The sequence below is a fragment of the Microcaecilia unicolor genome, chromosome 3 (assembly GCF_901765095.1).
Source record: "Microcaecilia unicolor chromosome 3, aMicUni1.1, whole genome shotgun sequence".
In the NCBI taxonomy this organism is placed as follows: Eukaryota; Metazoa; Chordata; class Amphibia; order Gymnophiona; family Siphonopidae; genus Microcaecilia; species Microcaecilia unicolor.
In genome coordinates, this window is record NC_044033.1 from 250,592,313 (window position 1) to 250,605,673 (window position 13,361).

Genomic DNA, 13,361 nt, shown 5'->3' on the forward strand with positions numbered 1-13,361 from the left:
CCCATAGTTAGGTACTGGAGATAGTGCAGAGGGACACATAGAAGACAGATGGAGGAAGGAGTGAAAAGAAGAAATACAGGAGAAAGAAGAGAGCAAAAAAAATCAATACTTAAAGTCAAAACAAGTGTGTAGGTTGAAAAAAAAGAAACAACAACAAACCCATGGTTGGGCTCTGTTAGAAACAGGATACTGAGCTAGATGGACCATTGGTCTGGACCCAGTATGACTACTCATGTTCTTATGTTCACACCCTGGCCCATAACCAAATTGTCAGGTGCCTGGGTTTTCTGATCAACTGCCCCCCACCCCCTCCTCCTCCAGCCTGGCTACCCAAACCATAAAACCCCACCTTATCTATATACAACAAAACTCTCTCCACATACACACTACTAGAAAAGCTGAGAAAATGTTGAATAAATGCTTTCAAGACTCTTGCTAGATTTTGCCATGGGGTGACAACCTGGTACGAATGGGCAGCAGTCATTGCAGTTATTAGGAAAAAGAAAAATCCAAAGGTTAAAGTTGCTTGTTTTTTTTTTTTTTTTGGTGGGGTTTCTATTATGGAGAAATTAGGTCTTACCTGATAATTTTCTTCCATTAGTTCTTCACACTATTCCAGGACAAGTGGGTAGTTATGTCCATCGACCAGCAGGTGGAGATAGAGAATATAGAACTGACACCCCTACATAGCTCCCTGCTAGCAGCTCAGCTCCTCAGAATCCATTCTCAAGCAAGGAAGAAAACACAACCAATCAGAAGTATGGTCAGCAATCAACATATCCAGCCCCAAGAACCATTCAAAGATAAGGCCCCTGGAAAACAGGATACAAAGACAGTACACAGAGCCCCCAATAAAGGCGTTGCACCACGGGAGGGCTCCTGGAATACTGTGAAGAACTAATAGAAAGAAAATTATCAGGTAAGACCTAATTTCTCCTTCCATTACGTTTACAGGATCAAAGGAAAGGGGGGACGGAACCTCCATGGCCACTAGGCCCCGACAGAAAGACTTCAACACTGAAGGAATCACAATGGCTACCCAACCAGGAGCCTCACGAGATCTGCATACCATGGAAGCCATGGCCAGGCTAGAGACCAGGATCACCCTGCCTCAAAGGTCTGCCACTCTCCCCCACAGCCGGCCTAGAATCGGCATGGGGAAAAGCACACAGAGGTCTCTCGCTCAGACACAACCATCGCAGGGCGAATAGATCCCTAGAGTTCTATGCCCGGCGGTGGTTGAAGCACCGAGGAACCTAGACATAGGACTAGGCCACCAGCTGAAACGGCTCGACCAACCGCTCCCTCTGCTGGAAACCAGAGCGTACCAACTGAGCAAGTCTTTCTCCATATTGAGGGACCCCGCAAACCAGCCAAAGGCACAACCAAAGTCTCACTGCCCCGTCCATTAACAAGCTGGACTCCCCCACCAGCAGACCTGCTAGGAGTCCCCCCTTGCAAGGTGAAAAATGGGAACCGCCGCAGGCAAGACCGAAAGGCCCACACGGCGGCATTCCCAACAGTGGGGCAAAGGCCTCCAGAGCTCGGCTCACTGCAGACAGCTCCAGAGGATTGAAGGCCAATGTCCTCCTTGGAGACCAAGAGCCCTGCAATAAGGAACCCCAGCAAAGGGCACTACCCAGCCCGAGAACCTCCCAAAGCAGGCTCAAGAAGGACCTTCCCAGGGTCAACAATGGGGAAGCAGCAACCTCCTCATGCACTGACAGCAAAAGAGCCAGATGCCGCCGTCCTCTGAAACCTAAGACCAACGGCTGAGCAGGGGCCCCTTAAGTGGCCGCATGAGAGAAGGAACCCCTTCCATGGCCGCTGCCATAGATCTAAGGACCTGCACGAAATACCAGGCGTGTGGTTGGTGACAAAGCAGGAGCGAGAAACTTGGAAGCTAACTTAAAGCGCTGTCCCTCTGAAGAAACACTCAAGCTCATCGGGAATAAAAGCCAGCTCCTGGTGAAATTAAACACCCAAACCAGACAAAAAACTGGGGGTGAACCAGCGCTGAAGGGGTCTCTACTCAGGCTAGGCAAGAAGAGACCCGGAATCATCCAGGTACAGGAGAACACAAAAACCTGTCTCCCCGCAGAATCCTGCCCACTATGAGCATGACCTCAAAAAGAGTCCTCGGGTCCAACGGAACCAACTGGCAGGGTCCAGAACAGGAATGAACTGCCAAGACAGCCCGTAGCGGGAAAGAGAGTATGCCTCCCTGAGATCGAGAGCGGAGAGAAACTTTCTCTCCCAAACGGAGGCGACCAAAGACCTCAGGGCTGCCATCGAAAATGGATACCAGATCCAGAATGGGGTTGCACTGTTCCCGTCTTCCTGGGAACCCTAAAAAGGATGGAGTACCGACCCAAACAGCGCTCTGCAGGAAGGGCAGGAACAATGGTCCAAAAGGATAGCAGCATCTCCACTGCTCTTCTGCTCTGAGCAGAGGCCCCCTCTGACAAGGAGACTGCAGAGGGGAGAATGCCAGCCAGACGCCAGCACCCTGAAAATCCAGCACCTAAGCTGAGAAGAAGGTAGCCCCACATCCTGAAATGCCCGAAAGCGGTTCCATGTCGGCCCAGATGGGCCAGCCAGCCAGGCCACACAAGGATGGCCAGGAGACAGCAGCCACTCACCCCAAGTGCCCTACTGGTTCCTGGTTCCCCGTCCCCCAGAAGGGAGAATGCCAGGCTCAAAATCGAGTCCTCTGGCAAAAATTCTGAGGACCAGGCCTATCCTTAGGGCTGACACGAAACTAGGCACTTGCCGAGCCCACAGGGCAGTCCAAGAATGAGGAACATCCCCTGGCAAACGCTGGAGCCCGACTCACCGAGCTCCTGAACCAAATCGCTGAGGGTGTACCCAAAGAGAAGGTGCCCCAAAGTGGAAACCTGACCACGCAAGCCTTGGAGGCGGCAACCACCGCCTACAGCCGTAGCAGAATTGACAGTTTGTGGTAAATGTCAAAGACATACCCTAGGCCGAAGTATGTCATGCACAGCGTCCACCAGACAGGCAAAACGTGCCTTCAACCAGACAGCCCGGGGGACTGCCGCAGGAAACAGACTGTTGCTGCCACTGCAAACAGGCCCATGCCGCAGCTCTCAACCCAAGACAGCCCGCAGCAGGAAAGACAAAGGGCTATCAATAGAAGCCTGCCACTCCTAATGCAAACACCTCCAAGACGGGCTACAAGGTCTGCGTTTTTTTAAAACCAGAGCGTAGCACAACCACCATAAAGGGAAAATTAGGTTCTTACCTTGGTAATTTTCTTTCCTTTAGTCATAGCAGATGAATCCATTACTAGTGGGTTGTGTCCATCAACCAGCAGGGGGAGATAGAGAGCACTGAAAAACCATAGTGCCTCATGGCCAGCTAGCTCCATCTGCCTCCAGTATTTGAAGCTTCCAAAGCAGTGTTACACCGCAAAGCATAACAACATGAACTTTCCTCACAGCGGATGAACGTCCCAAAACTGGAGCTATAATTCAAAGGAGGGAATGAAGTCATCCTCTTGCAACTGAACAGAAATCCTGCAGACTGTTTTCCAACTTCTCCCAATGAGGGAACATATCTACAGGAAAAACTGAACATAAAAGTAACATAAATCACATAATGAACCACTGAGGGAGGGCTCATGGATTCATCTGCTATGACTAAAGGAAAGAAAATTATCAAGGTAAGAACCTAATTTTCCCTTCCTTGTCATCAAGCAGATGAATCCATTACGAGTGGGATGTATCAAAGCAATCCCTAGATAGGGCGGGAACAAGCCACACCACGCGCCAGCACTTGTTTCTCCAAAATGCGCGTCTCTCCTGGCAGCCACATCCAGCCTGTAATGTCGGGCAAACGAGAACTTAGAAGCCCAAGTAGCTGCACTACATATCTCTTGAAGAGAGAGTGCTCCAGTTTCAGCCCAAGAGGAAATCGCTCTTGTGGAATGTGCCTTAAAGGCTTCAGGCGGAGGCCGGCCAGATAGCAGATATGCTGAAAATATAGCTTCTTTGAGCCACCGGGCTATAGTGGCCTTAGACGCTGGAGACCCTCTGTGCGGACCTGACAAAAGAACAAAAAGATGGTCAGAGGTCCTGAGGCATTTGACATGCGCAGATATTGCAACAGAGCCCTTCGCACATCCAGAAGGTGCAACTGCCCATAGGCTTCTGAAAACTCCTCTTTAGAAAAGGAGGGCAGGAAAATAGGCTGGTTTAGGTGAAACGCTGAAACCACCTTAGGCATGAAGGAAGGCACCGTACGTACCATTACTCCGGACTCTTGAGAATTGCAGAAATGGGTCTCGACTGGACAGCACCTGGAACTCAGAGACCCATCTCGCCGATGTCACGGTCACCAAAAAGACCGTCTTTAAGGTCACATCCTTCTCCGAAGCTCGCCTAAGCGGCTCGAAGGGCGAACACTGAATGGCCTTTAAAACTAACCCCAGGTTCCAGGCCGGACATGGAGCCCGCACGGGAGGACGGAGCCGAAGCCACCCCTCTAAGAAACCTTGTCACATCCAGGCAAGCAGCCAGAGAGAGTCCAGCGACCTTCCCTCAAAAACATGCTAAGGCTACCATTTGAACACGCAGGGAATTATAGGCCAAGCCTTTTGTAAACCATCCTGCAAAAAGTCAAGTATCGGCGAGACAGAAGCCCGCATGGGTGTGATCGCTTTAGAAGCACACCAAGCCTCAAATTGGCACCAAATCCTGGCATAAGCCACGGAAGTGGAATGCTTGCGGGCCTGTAGGAGAGTGGAAATGACTTTACTGGAATATCCATTGTCTCTCAATTGCGCCCTCTCAATAGCCATGCCGTAAGACCAAAGCAGCAGGCGTCCTCCATGGTCACCGGGCCCTGTGGACAACAGGTTCGGTACCAGAGGTAACGGCAGGGGATCCTCTACCAGTATCCACCAGAGGTCCGCATACCACGGCCTCCTGGGCCAATGAGAACCACCTCTCCTCCTTGGTGGAGCCGAATCCGCAGGAGTACTCGCCCTATCAAGGGCCACAGAGGGAACACATAAAGGAGGCCTTGAGGCCAGGGTTGATCCAAGGCATCCAACCCTGCCGAGTGAGGATCTCTCCGTTTGCTGTAGAAACACGGGACTTTGGCATTTGTGCTTGACGCCATAAGATCCATTACGGGCTTTCCCCGTTTGGTACATATCTGCAGGAATACTTCGTCTGCAAGTTCCCATTCCGTTGGGTCAATTTGATTCCTGCTCAGATTATCGGCTTGCACGGTGCTCTGACCTGCAATATGAGCTGCTGACAGAAACTGCAGATGAAGCTCGGCCCAGTGGCAAATCTGCGCGGGCCTGTGCTGCTAGTGCTATGCACTGAGTGCCTCCTTGGCGATTTATGTAGGCCACTGCTGTCATGTTGTCCGACAGAACTCTGACAGCCAATCCTTCCAGGGTCAATTGAAAGGCCAGAAGCGCCTGGAAAATCGCTGTCAACTCTAAGCGATTGATGGACCACCTCCGACTCCTCGGGTGTCCAAAGACCCTGGGCATGCCTTCTCCGGCAATGTGTACCCAGCCCTTCAGGTTGGCATCTGTTACCACCAGGCACCAATCGGGGAGCGCTAGCGGCATTCCTCACCGCAGCATGCTGTCTGAGAGACACCACTCCATACTGAGCCGGGCCGCAGGGAGCCACGCGAGTCTGCATTGATAATCCTGAAATATTGGAGACCACCGTTGAAGCAGGGAGCACTGCAGAGGTTTCAGGTGCGCTCTTGCCCAAGGCACCACTTCCAAAGTAGCCATCATCGACCCCAACTGCTGGACTATGTCCCAAGCTCGCAGGCAAGGCATCCTCAGGAGCAGACGGACCTGGTTCTGAAGCTTGCACCACCTTTACATGGGTAGGAAGACCATCCCTGAGATTGTGTCGAACCGGACCCCCAAATACTCTAGAGATTGAGAGGGGGTCAGGTGACTTTTGGCTATATTGACAACCCAGCCCAGAGATTGCAGTACTGAGACCACCCTGGCTGGAACCTGATGACTCTCTTCTGCAGAGTCTGCTCTGATGAGCCAGTCGTCTAGGTACGGGTGAACCCGGATACCCTCTCGCCTGAGAAAAGCAGCTACTACCACCATTACCTTGGAAAAGGTTCGGGGAGCTGTGGCGAGGCCAAAAGGCAAGGCCCGAAACCGCAAAACGCAGAAACCTCTGGTGCGGGGGCCAAATTGGTATGTGCAAGTAAGCTTCTTTCATGTCCAGAGACGTGAGAAACTCTCTTGGCTGTACTGCCACTATGTACAGCGCTGCGTAACCCTAGTAGCGCTCTAGAAATGTTAAGTAGTAGTAGTAGTAGTATGACGGAGCGCAGGGTTTCCATGTGAAAATGCCGCACGTTCAGAGACTTGTTTTAAGCCTAGGATAGGCCGAAAAGACCCTCCTTTCCGCGGCACCACAAAGTAAATGGAGTAACGGCCAGAGCAGCATTCAGCGGGAGGCACGGAGGAAACCGCCCCAATGTGAATCAAGCCTTGCAAGGTCTCCTCTACCACCGCCCGTTTGGCGGCAGAACCGCATCGGGACTCCACAAACACATCTCTTATTGGGGCATTGAATTCTATTCTGTAGCCTCCTCTGATCAGGTCCAAATCAGTAATCTTGGTCCACTCCTCGAGAAAGAGGGAAAGTCGTCCTCCTATCACAGGAATCGAGGAGGGGGCCGGCGCACCATCATTGAGAGGGTCGCCCTTGAACTCCAGGTATTGAGCCTGCTGCTGCGGAATGTTTGTCCGAGCGAAAGGAGTTCCTCTGCTGAAAACGGGCACGCGAAGTGAACCCAGCAGAACGTCCCGGGCAGTACCTTCTAGCTTCACGGAAGCGAGGTCTGTAAGAGGAGGGGACCGCCTGACCCTTGGAAGAAGGCCACAGCCTATCCTCGGGTAAGCGCTGGGGTTTGGCATCCCCCAGGTCTTTCACAATTTTCTCCCTCACCAAACAGGAGAAGGCCTTGACAGGGCAACTTCACCAACCTTTGCTTAGAGGCCAAGTCAGCCGCCCAATGCCTTAGCCACAGAAGACGGCAAGCCGCCACCGCTACAGCCATCTGTTTAGCCGAAGCTCTGACCAGATCATAAATGGCGTCAGCCAAAAATGACAAGGCAGACTCCATCCGCGGTGCCACCTCTGTAAGGGGCTCCGCTCCATCTCCGGGCTGTTCCACTGCCTGTTGTAACCAAGCAAGGCAGGCTCGGGCAGCGTAGCAGCTGCATGCAGACGCCCATAAGTATAGGCCTGAAATTTCAAAGGACCGTTTCATAGCTGCCTCCAGGCGACGGTCCTGCAAGTCCTTCAGGGCAACTTCTCCTTCCATTGGGAGGGTAGTTTTTGTCACAGCCGTGACTAAGGCATCCACTTTAGGCACAGCTAGGCGTGCCAAATGCTCCTCACTTAGAGGGTATAATGCCCCATAGCCCTGGCGACTTTCAAAGGCCCCTCGGGGTCAGCCCATTGAGCCTTGATAAGCTCTTGGATGGAGTCATGCAAAGGAAAGGCTCGAGCAGGCTTCTTAGTACTTGCCATCCTCGGATTACCGGAGGAGGTCTCAGTACTCCCTGGGTCTTCTATAGAGAGGACCTGCAAGGCATTAGTAATAACCGCTGGCAGCTCATCGTGGTGGAAAATCCTCACAGTGGAAGGATCATCTGGATCTATTAGCAATCAGACCACGAAGGCCTGCCAGACCCCTCAGAGTCCTCACATCCCGACCAGGTTGGGGGGGGGTGCGCCACTCTCTGAAGAGGAATCCATCCTTCTGCGCTTGTCTTGCGGCCATCTGTCAGGGGAAAACGCGCCTGACGGTAATCCAAGGCCAGACTCCACTGGAGGGATACAGAAAGCAGGGCCACAGGTGACCCCTGCGGAAGAGCTCTTTTTAACAGGTATGCATTATGCAGCAATAAAACAAATTCAGGGGAAAATGGCTCACCCTGGCCTCCCAGTTCCAATCCGGGGGAAACAGCTCTTTTATTAGCCTCTACATGAGGCGCCCCTCCAGGCTCAAACCCCTCCGCCTCAGCGGGGGTCGCGCCATGCTGTTCCAAAATGGCACCCGCTGCCAGCTCCACGGAGCAGGAAGGAACATCGTCCGCCATGCTCGGGCCGGCTCTACCGTCTGAAAAGCACGCCTTAGAGCCCCGCTGCAGATTTGTGTTGCAGATTTGCGCTTGCCACAAACGGAACAGCACTTTACTTTCTCAGCAGCCATCGCCGAAAGTGACGGAAATTCAAAATGGTGGATTTGCGCCAAACTCGTCCCGCGGAAGAGCTACAAAATGTTCTTACCTCACCAGACCGAGTGTCCGAGCTCCGGTCCACGCTGCACAATCAGAAGAAAACCTATTTTCTGGGATCGCAGCTCCAAAGCACAACGCAACTTTTTTTTGTTTTTTTACGCTGTGAGGAAAGTTTGAGGCAACAGCGAAAGAGGCAAATTTCCAAGTCCAGAGGATAAGTAGCGTGGGAAAGGCAAGGAAAAGGCGAACCTATGTGCCTGCATCCACAGTGTGGGCAAAAACAGGGACAGGGCTCGCCTATTTGTCTACTTCCACATCGGAGGCCAGGTAAAGCAGGGAAAGGGCTAACCTATTTGCCTTTAAAGTGGGCCCCATCAGCCACAACACCCCTGCTACAACTGGCAAAAGCACAGGAGCCACCCCAGGCAGATTTTCTGAAGGAGCTTGAACAAGCTGCAACCACCCTGCTGGGGAGATAGAGAATACTGAAGAGGCAGATGGAGCTAGCTGGCCATGAGGCACTATGGTTTTTCAGTGCTCTATATCTCCCCCTGCTGGTTGATGGACACAACCCACTCGTAATGGACTCATCTGCTTGATGACAAGGAAGCTCTTTTTTTTTTTTTTTTTGAGCACAGACAAATCGCTCCCAAGGACGTCCTGAGGCCCAAAGCACAGCAGAGAACACACTACCCCGGGTCCGTGCTCCCAAGGGACACAGCCACCCCCGTCACGTCAGGACACAGCAGCACCGGCCTGCCAAACTCACTGCGCTGCCTGCACTGTTCCTTCTCTTCTGAAGCAGACTGGTTGCTGAGCAGGCTCCCATAAGAACGCAGAACACTCCAGGGGGGAAAGCACCACCAGGTATATCTGCCCACAAGCTCAACCGGGAACCAGTTGACCAACTGTACCAGGAGCAAAGCCTCAGAACCAGTGAATGTCCATCCACCTGCTTGGAGATAGAAGATACTGAGGAGCTGAGCTGCTAGCAGGGAGCTAAGTAGCGGTGCTCAGTTCTGTATTCTCTATCTCCACCTGCTGGTCGATGGACATAACTACCCACTTGTCCTGGAATAGTGGGAATGAACGTAATGGAAACAAAGTTTAAAGGGCAGGAAGGGCCCTTACAAGAGTCAAACATCTCTCTGTGTCTTGGGAAGAGGAAGCAGCAGTTCTATCTGGAGGAAAGCAATGAGACTGGACAAGAAACAGCAGAGCAACAGGAAACAAATATCAGTGCCTGATACAGGGAAATAGCTGTATCGTATTCAAACCTCACAGCAGAGCTCCCTCCCACTGGCTGAAGTGTGCTACAAAAGAAACCTGCTGTGTGTGGTTTTTTTTGCTACTGGGATACATTCTTATAAGGCATAACACATTAATCCATCCAAATTTTCAAAATCATGGATTAATCCAGGAGAGACTCAGTACCCAGAAACACACACAAGAGATTTCACAGTAAGAACAAAACAGTGATATAAATGTTCTCCCCCCCCCTCCGATTCTGCTTCCAAAGCATACCCCAGCTTTCAAATTCACTGAATTCATTTCCGTTTAGACTACAGAAGGTGGGTAGAAGGAAACTAGCACAAAGTGTTCTTCCAGACAAAGAAATGGTGAGGTTTAGAGAAATTTCTGCCTCCTATTAAAAGGAAAGCAAACAGTATAGCTCTTACTATCACATCTCTTAGAACCTGCTGTACTCCTCCTTCTGTCAGTAATGTACTGCTGGATGAAAGCCCTCAAGGCAAAACTGTGGGACAGATGCCAAATACTACTGAAACATTCAGTAAAAGCCCAACAAGCCGTTTCTCATTATGCCTCAAAGGGGACCTGCCCATCGGACACCCTGTAACTTTTGTAGAACATGACCAACCTCCTACTTTGCCTTGTAGATACTATTCACTAAAGATTCTCTCTACACACCAATGCAAACAAAGGGAAAATTAGGTTCTTACAGTGATAATTTTCTTTCCTTTAGTCACAGCAGATGAATCCATTAACTGATGGGTTGTATCCGTCTACCAGCAGGTGGAGATAGAGAACACTGAAAGCACATGGTGTTCCAGGACGCCAAGCTCCCTCTGCCTTCAGTATATGAAATTTCAAAAGCAGAGTGAATAAAAAAGGCACTATAACAAACTTTCCTCACAGAGAACAAACGCCCCAGAACCGAGGCAATAACCAAACAAAGGAGGGACGTTATCAACCTCCCACAATAAAACAACATGTAGAAACTCGGATAGCTTGTCTTCAAGTACTCCTGATGAGACACAATGTCTGTATGCAACATCTGTACAAAAACTAAAGTCAGTCAGGGAGGGATCATGGATTCATCTGCTGTGACTAAAGGAAAGAACCTAATTTTCCCTTCCTTGTCATCAACAGCAGATGAATCCATTAACTGATGGGATGTACCAAAGCACTCCCTAAGTAGGGTGGGAACAGGCAACTCCGTGAACAAGCACTTGCGCTCCAAAATGCGCATCCTGCCGCGCTGCCACATCCAGCCTATAATGCCACACGAAAGAGAGCCGAGAAGCTCAGGTAGCCGCATGACAAATCTCCTGAAGAGAAAGAACACCTGTTTCAGCCCATGAAGAGGACATTGCCCTCGTAGAGTGCGCTTTAAACGCTTCAGGTGGCGACTGCCCTGAAAGCAGATAAGCCGAAAAAATGAGTTCCTTAAGCCATCGGGCTATAGTGGCCTTAGACGCCAGAAACCCCCGTCGGGGACCTGCCAACAGAATAAATGATCAGAATTCCTAAACTCATTTGACATCTGAATATACTGCCACAGAGCCTTGCGGACATCCAAAATGTGCAATTGCCCAAAGGAGTCCGGAAACTCCTCCTTAGAGAAAGAAGGAAGAAAGATGGGCTGGTTGAAGTGAAAAGCTGAAACCATCTTGGGCAGAAAAGAAGGCACCGTACGAACAGTTACCCCAGATTTCGAGAACTGCAGAAAAGGATCCCGACAAGAAAAAGCCCGAAGCTCAGACACTCTTCTAGCCGACGTAATTGCCACTAAAAAAAACTGTCTTGAGAGTCACATCCTTCTCAGAAGCCCGTTTAAGAGGCTCAAATGGGATGCTAGGCGAGGGGTAGGACGCCGCAAGACTGAGCTCTGAGGCCCCGATGTAACATTGCCCCCCTAGCAGCTTAAATCGGCGAATTTGAAATCTGTATAAGAAGGAAACACAGACGGGACATCCCAGACTAGCGAATTGTGAAATTTACAAGGAGAAAAAACAATAATATGTCCTCCAAAACAATGCGGAAAGACGGAGCACGAGGGAGAACGGGAGAAGGCAAAATGTCGGATCCCGGCCCCTCAGGGGAAACAGTGAGCTCCGCTTGGGCCACTGAAATTGCAGCGGAGGTATCACAATTACTGGAATCCTCCGTGGACCTGAAATTGCAGAGAATTTCCGAGAAACTCGATGCCATGGATGAGAAATTAAAAGGTTTAACAACCGATATCACGGGAATCCAACAACGGCTATCGGAGTTGGAAGACCGAAGTGCCCAGCAGGAGGGTCATCATAAAGAATGGCAGCGGAGGATTACCCAGCTGGAATCAAAAGTGGAAGATCTAGAAAATAGATCACGAAGAAACAATATCAGGCTGGTGGGGATCCCAGAGACTGTACGGGAAGTAGACCTGCGGGCCGTGCTGGAAACGTGGCTGCCGAAGGTGCTCGATGCGCAGGATTTGGCGAACAACTTAAAAATTGAACGTGCACACCGTCTGGGTCAACTGAGACCAGAAACGCAAAGACCTCGAGTGGTAATTTGTAAAATACTAACTACAACCACAAACAGGAGGTTTTGAGGTTATGGCGATCCCAGGAAACGGTGTGCTACGAAACGCACAAGGTGTTGTGCTTTCAAGATTTTTCGACTGCAGTGGCGGCACAGCGAAAGCAGTTTGTGGGAGCATGCACGGAACTCCACAACAGACGGATTCGGTTCGCACTGCTCTATCCGGCAAGATTGAGGGTCCAACATGAAGGCCGGACCCGCTTTTTCGACACCGCAACGGAAGCGCTGCAGTTTGCCAAGCAGATACAAGGAGGCACGGAGCAGACTGTTGAGGATGAAGCACGCTGAAGGAAAAGTGGAAATCATCGCAAGAACGAGAGCTACAGAATTTTCACAGTGTTCTGCCAAAGAGGCGGAGGATATTTAAAGCAGTAGCGGGAGCAGAGCCTTGAGTGCGCTACTGTTGTGAGACACTTTGTACAATTGCTTTAACTTCATGTGAGTTGGGGACTTGAGGTTGGGCAAAGAGTTCAATATGTACAAAAAGTTGTTCCAAGAGATATGGTTGAGGTTTTAATTGAAGGTTAACTAGGAGGGGACTCCTCAAATATGTTTAAGGGAGGAGGGAGTTTCAATATAAAGATGTTTAAATTGAATGTTGTTTGGGATGGGATTTCCCAATATGTTACGGGAGATGAGAGTTGTCAATATAAAGTGGCACAGTGGAGTGGGCCCTGTACATCTCGATAAAGAGGAAGCTGCAGGGGGGAAGGGGCAGGGCGTTAGCGTGACCGGTTCTCAGAGAGAACAATGTGTAGTGTATGGAAGAGGGGGAGGGAGGGAGGGAGGGAGTGAACAGTGGGTAGAGGAGAGGGGGGCCTTCAATTCTTTTCTTTTGGAATTTATTTGGTTTATTTTATTCTATTTAAATTTTTTTCTATCATTGGCTTCGCGCACTAAAGAGCGGCAGGGGAGGTTATTTTGGATAAAAGGAGGGGTACCTAAGGGCTGGGAGGTACGCTCTCTGTTCAACAGGAAAAGGCTGAGACAGTGGAAATGGATGAAGTGTGTGTTGGGGTCAGTTAAATTGTTATCTTGGAATGTAGGGGGGGGTCTCTTCGCCCATAAAACGGAAAAAAATTTTACAGGCTTTGCAACGCCAGGCGACTGATATTGTGTTTCTTCAAGAAACACATTTGACGACACAAGAGTATGATAAATTCCAGCAGGGCTGGGTGGGTACTATAGTTGGCGCACCTGGTAATAATAAGAAGGCGGGAGTATTGGTACTATTTCGAAAGGGGCTACCAATATCTAT

General features: G+C 50.4%; 1 protein-coding gene across 2 annotated transcripts in view; it reads right to left on the bottom strand.

Annotated features, from left to right (window-relative positions):
- Positions 1-13,361, bottom strand: part of U2AF2 (U2 small nuclear RNA auxiliary factor 2) — a 72,199-nt gene that overhangs the window by 41,560 nt on the left and 17,278 nt on the right. The gene's annotated exons all lie outside the window — the stretch shown is intronic.